The 12,172-nt window shown below is 40.1% G+C and overlaps 1 pseudogene; it reads left to right on the plus strand.

Moving 5' to 3' along the window:
- Positions 1 to 914: 914 nt before the first annotated feature.
- Positions 915 to 4,964, plus strand: LOC110122558 (olfactory receptor 7E178-like; annotated as a pseudogene).
- The last annotated feature ends 7,208 nt before the right edge of the window (positions 4,965 to 12,172 follow it).

Here is a 12,172-nt window from a genome sequence, read left to right on the forward strand (position 1 = left end):
GACAGAACTGAGAAGGTTACATTCCACCACTCTCCACATACATCCCACTTTATCCACTAGCAAAATTGGGTAAGCCAAATACATGTAGTATTAAAGTCTTCAAGAGCTGAGACCACAAAGAAACCAAGAGAAAATATATCCAGATTTGAATGGGTTCCATTAGAATTAGCAGAAATTAGAAACATGAGGAACATAACATGTGGAAATTTGCTATATCTGTTCATGCAACAACTGCAGGTTGTCCTGATGCTGATGGAGGGACTCTCCTAGTGTATCAAACCAGGGGTCTACGTGAGACAGCATGACTGGAAGCTGTCAAGTCAGGTCTGCAGAAGTACCCAGTGGAGAGAAAAGCCTACCAATTTCTAGTTTGTTTCCAGGGATTTTTTTGTTGAGATCATGTTGGTGCAGTGAATCTGGGAATATACAGCAAAGCAGATGGACAAGACATGACCATTGAAGGGTTTGGAGCACAAATTCCTTATAGAGGATGAGGCCTGTGTGGTGGGCAGGATCTGAGATGCTCTCACTGATTCCAGCTCCTGGTTTTAATTCCATTGTGTGTTTCCTCCCACTGACTGTGAGCTGAAGTAAAGAGATGAAAGTACATTTTCTTTAAAGACAATTATTAGCTCTGAAAATGGAAAGTGTATCACATCATTGGTCTAGACTTCATGCTCCATAGATTTCATGATTGATACAATGGATTTCAATGTGTCAAAATTACACATTGAGTGGTAAGTTGAGAAAAAAGGTCTGAAGTTATATTAAGATCCTGCATCTTGGAGGTAAGAAGCAAGAGTATGTAGAATTTCCTCCTGAGATGAAAAGGGACCCAGACCCTTCCCAGAACATTCACTTTTCTCCTTTTCCTTTTCCATTAATATTAACAAGTCCCCAGAGTTTGGGACAACATGGACCAACTGGCTAATTGTGATCTGTGAGCACTGAGCCCTAAGGTCATACCATTGTAAACAATTAGCCAGTGCCTCCAGCTCATTAATTTGCCTGTTCTAGTACTCTGGCTCCACACTTATGTCCCCATCCTTTGTAGGAACCTGCATCAGAAGGTCCAGCCTGAGTCTGTCTTCCTGCCCATCCTGAGGAGGGACCCTAAGACTTCATCACACACCAGGCAGGAGAGGGACAGTGAGTCTGTGCTTCTTGGTCATGCTCCAGCAGAGATGCAGTCCAGCCCAGTAAGTGCTGAAGGAGACAGTGAAAGTGAAGGGAGTTTGGGAGCATGATTTTTTCCACAACAAGACAAACATGACAGTTGGGATATAGAGACGGAAATGAATTGATTCTTGTTGTTCAGTATATTAGTTGTGTTGGATTCTTTTTGACCTCATGGACTGTAGCATGCCAGGCTTCCCTGTCCTTCACCATCTCCCAGAGCTTGCTCAAACTCATGTCCCTTGTGTAGGTGATGCCACCCAGCCATCTCTGCACAGATTGTCCAACCATCTCTCCATCCTCTGTTGTCCGCTTCTCCTCCTGTTTTCAATCTTTCCCAGCATCAGGGTGTTTCTAATAAGTCAGCTATTTAAATCAGGTGGCCAAAGTATTGGCACTTTAGCTTCAGCATCAATGACTATTGAGGACTATTCAGGACTGATTTCCTTTAGGATTGACTGGTTTGATCTCCTTGTTGTCTGTCCAAGGGACTCTCAAGAGTCTTCTCCAACATCACAGTTCAAAACCATCAATTCTTTGGCACTCTGCCTTCTTGATGGTCCAATTCTCACATCCATACATTACTACTGGAAAAACCACAGCTTTGACTATATGGACCTTTGTTGGCAAAGCAATGTCTCTTCTTTTCAATATGCTGTCTAGATTTATCATATCTTTCCTTCCAAGGAGCAAGCATCTTTTAATTTCATGGTGCAGTCACTGTCCACAATGACTTTAGAGCCCAAGAAAATAAAGTCTGACATTGTTTCTGTTGTTTTCCCATTCAATTGCCATGAAGCAACAGGACCAGATGCAATGATCTTAGTTTTTTGTATGTTGAGTTTTAAGCCAGCTTTTTTATTCTCCTCTTTCACTTTCATCAAGATGCTTTTCAGTTAGCCTTCACTTTCTGCATTTAGGGTGGTGTCATCTGCATTCTGAGGTTATTGATATTTCTGTTGACAATCTTAATTCTAGCTTATGCTTCATCCAGCCCCGAATTTTGCATGATGTTCATGGTGAATGTAAGTTAAATAAGCAGGGTGACAATATACAGCTTTGACGTACTCCTTTCCCAATTTGGAACCAGTCCATTGTTCCATATCTGGTTCTAGCTGTTGCTTCCTGACCTGCATACAGGTTTCCCAGGAGGCAGCTAAGGTGATCTGGTATTCCCATCTCTAAGAATTTTCCAGTTTGCTGTGATCCACATAGTCAAAGGCTTTAGCATAGTCAATGAAGCAGAAGTAGATGTTTTTTGGTATTCCCTTGCTTTTTCTACATTCCAACAGACATTGACAATTTGATCTCTGGTTCCTCTTTTCTAATCACCAGTCCAGGTTCAATGCATGACACAGGATGCTTGGGACTGGTGCACTGGGATGACCCAGAGGGATGGGATGGGGAGGAAGGTGGGAGAGGGGTTCAGGATGTGGAACATATGTACACCTGTGGTGGATTCATGCCAATGTATGGCAAAAACCAATACAATATTGTAAAGCAATTAGTCTCCAATTAAATGAATTTATATTAAAAATAATAAATCCAGCTTGTACATCTACAAGTTCTCAGTTCACATACTGTTGAAGCCTAGCTTGAAAGATTTTGAGCATTGCCTTGCTAGCCTGTGAAATGAGTGCACTTGTGTGGTAGTTTGAACATTCTTTGGCATTTCCCTTCTTTGGGATTACATTTCCCTGATGGCTCAGTTGGTAAAGAAATTGCCTACAATGCATGAGACTCAGGTTTGATCCCTGGGTTGGGAAGATCCCTAGAGAAGGGAATTGCAACCCACACCATTACTCTTGTCTGGAGAATGCCAAGGACAGAGGAGCCTGGCAGGTTACAGTTCATGGGGTCACTAAGAGTTGGACACGACTGAGCAACTAACGCTTTTAACATTTCTTTGAGATTGGAATGAAAACTGACCTTTTCAGTCCTGTGGCTGAGTTTTCCAAATTTGCTGGCATATTGATTGCAGCACTTTAACAGCATCATCTTTTAAGATTTGAAATAGCTAAGTTAGAATTTAAACACCTTCACTAACTTTTTCAGAGTAATACTTCTCGAGGTCCATTTGACTTCACATTCCAGAAGGTCTGGCTCTAGTTGAATGACTGCACCATCATGGTCATTTGGGTCATTAAGACCTTTTTTGTACAGTTCTTCTGTGTATTCTTGCCTCCTCTTCTTAATATCTTCTGCTTCTGTTAGGTTCATACAGTTTCTGTCCTTTACTATGCCCACCTTTGCATGAAATATTCCTTTGGCATCTATAATCCTTCTGAAGAGATCTCTTGTCTTTCCCATTCTATTGTTTCCCCCTATTTCTTTGCATTGTTCACTTAGGAAGGCTTTCTTATCTCTTCTTGCTATTCTTTGGAACTCTGCATTCAGATGGCTGTTTATTTCCTTATTTCCTTTGCCTTTTGTGTCTCTACTTTTTTCAGCTATTTGTAAGGCCTCCTCAGGCAACCATATGCCTTTTTGTGTTTCTTTTTCTTGGGAATGCTTTTGATCACTGCCTCCTCTACAATGTTACAAACCTCCATCCATAGTTCTTCAGGCACTCTATCAGATCTAATCCCTTGAATCTATTTGTCCCTTTCACTTTATAATCATAAGGGATTTGATTTAGGCCATACTTAAATGGCCTCATGGTTTTCCCTACTTCTCTACTTTCCCTACTTCAATTTCCCTTTCTTCAATTTAAGTCTGAATTTTTCAAAGAATACATTGGTACATGCCATTTTCTCATTATCTTTCTTCCAAACTCTTTTCTTCTTCAAAGGTGTCCAAGATACATACAACCACAGAATATAACACAGAATCTAACCAGTGTCTCAGAATTCTTCCTCCTGGGCCTCTCAGATGATCCAGAACTGCAGCCTTTGCTCTGTGTCCTGTTTCTGTCCATGTACCTGGTCACTGTGCTGGGAAACCTGCTCATCATCCAGGCCGTCACCTCTGACCTCCACCTTCACACCCCCATGTACTTCTTCCTCTCCAACCTCTCCTTGGCTGACATTGGTTTCGTCTCCACCACAGTCCCCAAGATAATTGTGAACATCCAAACTCACAGCAGAGTCATCTCCTGTGAAGGCTGTCTGACTCAAATGTCTATTTTTATCATTTTTGGAGGCATGGATTGTACGCTTCTGACTGCTATGGCCTATGACCGGTTTGTGGCCATCTGTCATCCACTGCACTACACAGCCATCATGAACCCACACTTCAGTGGCTTCTTAGTTTTGGTGTCTTTTTTGATTAGCCTTTTGGAGTCCCAGGTGCACAATTTGATTGTGTTACAACTCACCTGCTTCAAGGATGTGGAAATTTCTAATTTCTTCTGTGACCCTTCTCTGCTCCTCGACCTGGCCTGTTCTGACACTGTTACCAATAACATAGTCATGTATTTTGTTGGTACCATCTTTGGTTTTCTCCCTTTATCAGGAATCTTTTTCTCTTATTATAAAATTCTTTCTTCCATTCTGAGAATCCCCTCAACAGGTGGGAAACATAAAGCCTTCTCCACTTGTGGCTCCCACCTTGCAGTTGTTTGCTTATTTTATGGAACAGGCCTTGGGGTGTACCTCATCTCAGCCATCTCACAATCTCCCAGGAAGGATGTGACAGCATCAGTGCTGTACACTGTGGTCACCCCCATGCTGAACCCCTTCATCTACAGTCTTAGGAATAGAGACATCAAAAGGGCCATGTGGAAGCTGCTCAGCAAAATAATCTCATCTTAGTACCTGTGCCACCCATTTGGAGTGTATAAGGTTTAAAAATGTAGCAAAATTAACATCTAGACCTAAAAATTCCATCTCTCTCAGGACATCATTTCTGCAGCCCTTATGGCTTCACTTCTCTTCCTTAACAGCTTAATTATTACTCCTTTTTTAGGTCCTTATCTGACCATTTGAGAGTTCTATCATCCTTTGTATGTCATATTCACTTTTTGACTGAATATTGTTATATCTACAGAGATTTTATAGTTTATAATTGGTAGCCCAAGCATCCTCAAAATATAAATAATTCCCTTTCATTTCTATATTACCATATGTAAAATAAATAGCAAGTGAGAATGTTCTATGTGACACCAGGAGCTCAACCCAGGGCTCTGTGACAATTTAGAGGGGTGGAATGGGATGGGAGATGGGACAGGGGCTCCAGAGGGAGGGGACATATGTATAATTATGGCTGATTCATGTTGATGAATGGCAGATGCCAACACAATATTCTAAAGCGATTATCCTCTAAGGAAAAAAGGAAAAAGTGTATGTCAAAGAGCCATAAGCAAGTAAAAATTAGCTTTCATATCTTTTTACATTGTTCTTCAGGTTTTAGTTCTCAACTTTGTAACTACCTCGTGTATTGTGGTATAGTGGCTAATAAAAATAAAATCTTTAAAATTTTTTCTTTTAATATATTGAAAGTTTACAATTCTTCCACAGCCCTTATGTAATTTCTACGTGTATGTGCCTAGTTGATTCACTTGCGTCTGACTCTTTGGAACCCCAAAGAGTATACTATAGCTCACCAGGCTCCTCAGTCCATGGGGATTCTCCAGGCAAGAATACTGGAGTGGGTTGCCATACCCTCCTCCAGGGAATCTTCCCAACACAGGGATTGAACCCAGGTCTCCTGTACTGTAGGTCAATTCTTTACCATCTGAGCCACCAGGGAAGCCCATGTATTTTCCATAGTGAATTCTATTTTTCACATCCCTGCATGCAGTTATGTATGAGGATACCTGTCACTGCTTCACAACCTTGGCTTTTTTTTAAATCGTCTGGGAAGTTTAAAAATTCTGACCCCTGTCTTTTCACCTTGCTTATAGTTTCCTTTGTTGTGCAAAAGCTTTTAACTTTAATTAGGTCCCATTTTTTTATTTTTGCTTTTATTTCCAGTACTCTGGGAGGTGGGTCATAGAGGATCCTGCTGTGATTTATGTCAGAGAGTGTTTTGCCTATGTTTTCCTCTAGGAGTTTTATAGTTTCTGGTCTTATTTTAGATCTTTAATCCATTTTGAGTTTATTTTTGTGTATGGTGTTAGAAAGTGTTCTAGTTTCATTCTTTTACAAGTAGTTGACCAGTTTTCCCAGCACCACTTGTTAAAGAGATTGTCTTTTCTCCATTGTATATTCTTGCCTCCTTTGTTGAAGATAAGGTGTCCATAGGTGAGACAGCAAAAGAGACACAGATGTATAGAACAGTCTTTTGGACTCTGTGGGAGAGGGCAAGGGTGGGATAATTTGGGAGAGTGGCATTGAAACATGTATATTATCATATGTGAAATAGATCGCCAGTCCAGGTTCGATGCATGATACAGGGTGCTCGGGGCTGGTTCACTGGGATGATCCAGGGGATGGGATGGGAAGGGAGGTGGGAGGGGACTTCAGGATGGGGAACACATGTAAACCCGTGGTGGACTCATGTCAATGTATGGCAAAATCACTACAATATTGTAAAGCAATTAGCCTCCAATTAAAATAAATAGATTCACAAGCAATAAATGCTGGAGAGGGTGTGGAGAAAAGGGAACTCTCTTACACTGTTGGTGGGAATGCCAACTAATACAGCCACTATGGAGAACAGTGTGGAGATTCCTTAAAAAACTGGAAATAGAACTGCCATATAACCCAGCAATCCCACTCCTGGGCATACACACCAAGGAAATCAAATCTGAAAGAGACACTTGCACCCCAATGTTCATCGCAGCACTGTTTATAATTGCCAGGACATGGAAGCAACCTAGATGCCCATCAGCAGATGAATGGATAAGAAAGCTGTGGTACATATACACAATGGAATATTACTCAGCCATTAAAATGAATTCATTTGAATCAGTTCTAATAGGATGGATGAAACTGGAGCCCATTATACAGAGTGAAGTAAGCCAGAAAGATAAACACCAATACAGTATACTAATGCATATATATGGAATTTTTAAAGATGGTAACAATAACCCTATATGCAAAACAGAAAAAGAGACACAGATGTACAGAACAGACTTTTGGACTCTGGGAGAAGGCGAGGGTGGGATGTTCTGGGAGAATAACATTGAAACAAGTATACTATCCAGGATGAAACAGATCACCAGCCCAGGTTGGATGCATGAGACAAGTGCTCAGGGCTGATACACTTGGAAGACCCACAGGGATGGGATGGGGAGGGAGGCGGAAGGGGGGATCAGGGTGGGGAACACATGTAGATCCATGGCTGATTCATGTCAATGTATGGCAAAAACCACTACAATATTGTAAAGTAATTAGCCTCCAATAAATAAAAATAAGTGAAAAAAATTTAAAAAATAAAATAAAATAAATAAATTCATGTTAAAAAATAAAATAAAATTTGTTAATCCTTAAGTTTTTTAATTATACATAGGATTTTTTGTTTCACTACTGTCTCAGTTAAATGTCTGATGTGAGAAACCAATGTACTATATTTGGGCTTTATTCTGTGCTGACAGGATAATACAACTTCATTGTCGTTTTGTCAGTTTACTGAAGTGATTGACAAAATTGCATATATTTGAGTTGTGCCACATGAAGGTACAAAGTGATGATTTAATACAGAGAGACCTTGGGGATGATTACAGTCAAGTTAATTAGCATATCTGTCACCTCACAGAGTTCCTATTTGTGTGTATGGAAACAGTTAAATAGATCTCCCTTAGCAGATTTTAAGAAAACAACCAGAATTATTAGCTGTTTTTTTTTTAAACTTATTCATCTATCAATAGACAGTTACCTGTATTTTCACTATTTCAAATGACAGCACATGACAAGGAAATGCACATATCTCTTTGAGGTTCTGATTTATCTCATTGGCATCTACCTTGAAGTGGGGTTGCTGGAGCCTATGGTAGATCTATTTCAATTAGCTTCCATTTTTAATTTTTAAGGAACCGCCATTCTGTTTTCTATAATGGCCGTACCAATATTCATGCTCACTGATCAGGTACAAGTTTTTCCATCACTTCCACATCCTCCCAACATTTGTTTTCTTTTAAGTTTTTTCTTTAAAAAGTCATCCAAAGAGATGTGAGTTGAGCTTTGATTTAGCTATGGACTTGTGTTTGCAATATTAACTCCTGTTGTACGCCTTTTCATATACCTGATGGTCTGGTTCTTCTGATCATAAACCCACCTATTTACAGATGAGGAGTTCAGCACCAGGGAATGTCCCACAGTGAGGTCAAGACCCAGCCTTCTTAGATTGAGTTAACAGATTTTCCTGCAAAAAATGCATGTTAACAGATCTTCATTCCTTTATCTTCCTGGTAAAGGAATCACAATTCTTTCATTCTGCTGCCTGAAAGTAACTCAGCTTCATTATTTTAGCAGGTCGCATTCTGATTTAACTGAGAAAAATTTCTAAATAGTATAATGTAAACACCTCTGTGTTATTTCCTGCTCTCTAAAATTGTGGTAATAATTGAATATTCCTAATAGGACTATTGAAAGAAAGTCTTAAAAATCATTTATACATCTTAAACAAGTGGCTTTCAGTTCCTGTTGGTTGATATTTTATGTGTTGCTTTTGTTGTTGTTCAGTCACTAAGCCAGCTCCCACTCTTTGCAACCCCATGGACTGTAGCTTGCTAGGCTCCTCAGTCCATGGAATTTTCCAGGCAAGGATACTGGGGTGGGTTGCCTTTGCCTTCTCCAAATTTATGTGTGCCTTTTAAAAAATAGTTACCCCAACCTCAGGCTAGAACCAATTTCAGGATCTACATGTGAGTTAACTGGTCAACCTAATGTGACGCTGGGCTTGATAAACATTGCCAAAGAACATTGCCCAACACTTAATAAAAGCTCCATTAGTATTATGAATTAATGTTATCATCAATAACCCCTACCAGATCTCATATTTCATAGAGGTTTGAAACATTAACAATAAAATTTAACTTTTCTTGGTATCTCAGCTCCATCTCTTTCCTCAGCATACATGTCCCCAAAAATAACCAGTGTCATGGAGTTGATGGGTATGTTTCCTTGTCAATGTTTCCATAATATCAGTATTCATTTATGTATCCATAACTAGCTTTTGTAAAATTTTTTGTAAACAGAATACTATCCATATTGCCCCTGAAATAAACTTGTTTACCACAACATTATGGTCAAGTCTCTTTGCAAAGAACATTCAACTACTTCAAACATTTTCCTGACACACATTATTACATAAGAAAAGACAACATTTTAATCAGTTCATAAATTTACCTTTATAAAAATTTTATAAATTGAATTAATTTAAAATATATCTTTCATATGTTTTTAAATGCAATAATATATACTTTAATACATATATATGTATTTATTTATACATATATAAAGTATATATATATACTTTAATATATATTAAATAAATATTTAACTTACATTATATATATTACATTTTTATTCATATCAGTTTCTGCTTACAAAAGTCCTGTGAAAATTCTTGGACCTCTCTCTGTATTATACAAATGGGAATTTGCATGCAATATGTGAGTGGGAATTGTTCAAGTTTTAACAATTGGTTTCATTATCAGTTTCACTAATTAATATAAGTAATAGCTTATATTTGTATCAGGGCTTTCCTGGTAGCTCAGATGATAAGACAATCCGCCTGCAATGTGAGAGACCTGTATTCGATCCCTGGGTCGGGAAGATCCCCTGGAGAAGACCATAGTAACCCACTCCAGTTTTCTTGCCTGGAGAATCCCATGGACTAGGAGCCTGGTGGGCTACAGTTCATGGAGTCCCAAAGGGTCGGACACAACTGAGCAAGTAAGTAAAGCAGCACAGCATATTGGTTTCAATGCAAAAATCATTTCTGTCAACTGCATCCTGTTTTATTAAGTACAATTTGAAAAAATCCTTGATGTCTGTCTGATTTTAATTTCATAATAGCTTCACATGGCATTTTTCTCTTGTATAGGAAATATTATTAAACTCAGATTCAAAACTGGACTGCAAAATGCATGACTATGCAATCAGTTCAGTTCAGTCACCCAGTCTTTTTCGACACTTTGTGACCTCATGGACTGCAGCACACCAGGCTTCCCTGTCCATTACCAACACCCAGAGCTTGGTGAAACTCATGTCCATCGAGTTGGTGATGCCATCCAGCCATCTCATCCTCTGTCGTCCCCTTCTCCTCCGGCCTTCAATCTTCCCTAGCATCAGGGTCTGTTCAAATAAGTTGGTTCTTTTCATCAGGTGGCCAATGTATTGGAGTTTCCAGCTTCAGCATCAGTCCTTCCAAGGAATATTCAGGACTGATTTCCTTTAGGATTGAATAGTTGAATATCCTTGCAGTCCAAGGGACTCTCAAGAGTCCTCCCCAGCACCGCAATTCAAAAGCATCAATTCTTCGGTACACAGCTTTCTTTATGGCCCAGCTCTCACATCCAACATGACTACTGGAAAAACATAGCTTTGACTAGACGGACCTTTGTGACTAGATGGACTGAGTGACTAAGCACAGCACAGGACCCCTCCCAGCTCCTCAGCAATCACTGTGGGAGGTGGCATATCACAGTTTTGGGAGCCCTCATTCACATTTGTGAGGTTCCCTGGTGGTCTAGTGGCTAGGATTTGGCACTTTCACCACCACAGCTTGGGCTTGATTCCTGGTCTGGGAAGTCTTTTTGTTTGGGTATCCCAGGTGGCTCAGTGGTAAAGAACTCACCTACCAGTGCAGGAGCCACAGAAGACATGGGTTCAATCCCTGAGTCAGGAAGATCCCCTGGAGAAGGAAATGGCAACCCACTCCACTATTCTTGCCTGGGAAATCCCATGAACAGAGGAGCCTGGCAGGCTATACTCCATGAGGCTGCAAAGAGTCGGACACAATTTAAAGACTAAACAACAACATTCACATTTGGGGGCCCGAAATCACTGATGGCTGTGACATTTCTTATTTATTGATATGGCGAGAGATATTTTCATTATACGTGGGGAAGTCTACTTCTTATTCAATATAGTCCATTGAATGTTTGTGCTTAGTCACTCAGTCGTGTCCAACTCTTTGCAATGCCATGGACTGCAGCCCGCCAGGCTCCTTTGTCCTTGGGGATTCTCTAGGCAAGAATACTGGAGTAGGTTGCCATGCTCTTCTCCAGGAGATCTTCCTGACCCAGGGATCGAATCAACATCTCCCACATTTGAGGTGGATTCTTTACCATCTGAGCCACCAGAGAAGCCCATTTCTGTAATCACAGATTGTCATTACAAAAGTTCTTGCTCTCCTAACATTCTTCAGGCCAGTGTAATGAAAAAGGTAACATAGAAACCAGTGGGGGGAGGGGAACTGTATAAAAATAAAGATGAACAAACAAAAAAACTGGATATGAGACACTCAGAAATATTCCTGAAGGTACCAGGGCCTATGACCCCAATACTCAACTATAAAATGGGACACATTGTTAGGGTCCACAAGGGGCTCATAGTGTATTGTTTAAAAGTGGCCCATTGTGGTGATCTGGCAAACAAAGGATGAAGTCACAGTGGCCACACTGCCCTTGTGACACCCTGTTTTTCCCTGCTGGTGCAAGTTTCTCAAAACTACATGACCACCTGACCATAAGACCCCTCTGACTACATGAACACAAGATCCCAGCTCCGTGATAAAGATAAACTAAGGCCCCCTCCCTTCAGGGCAAAAGTTCCTATTAATAGGGTGTAAGAAGTGTTGGCTGTAAAAGGAGAACACTGGTTTCTCTCTAAAGCCAGTCACTTTCTTTCTTCCTATAATAAATCTTTCCGCTTGAATGCCCAGCTAGCTCTCTTTTGATTTGACTCACCTTACACATTTGGGTCAGTTCTAATGACACTGATGAACCTGGAACCTATCATACAGAGTTAAAGCAAGAGAAAGACAAATATTGTATATTAATGCATATATATGAAATTTAGAAAGATGGTACTGACAATTCTACATGATGGTCAGCAAAGGAGACACAGACATAAAGTACAGACTTTTGGATCAAATTTGAGTATTT

The sequence above is a fragment of the Odocoileus virginianus genome, chromosome 3 (assembly GCF_023699985.2).
Source record: "Odocoileus virginianus isolate 20LAN1187 ecotype Illinois chromosome 3, Ovbor_1.2, whole genome shotgun sequence".
NCBI lineage: Eukaryota > Metazoa > Chordata > Mammalia > Artiodactyla > Cervidae > Odocoileus > Odocoileus virginianus.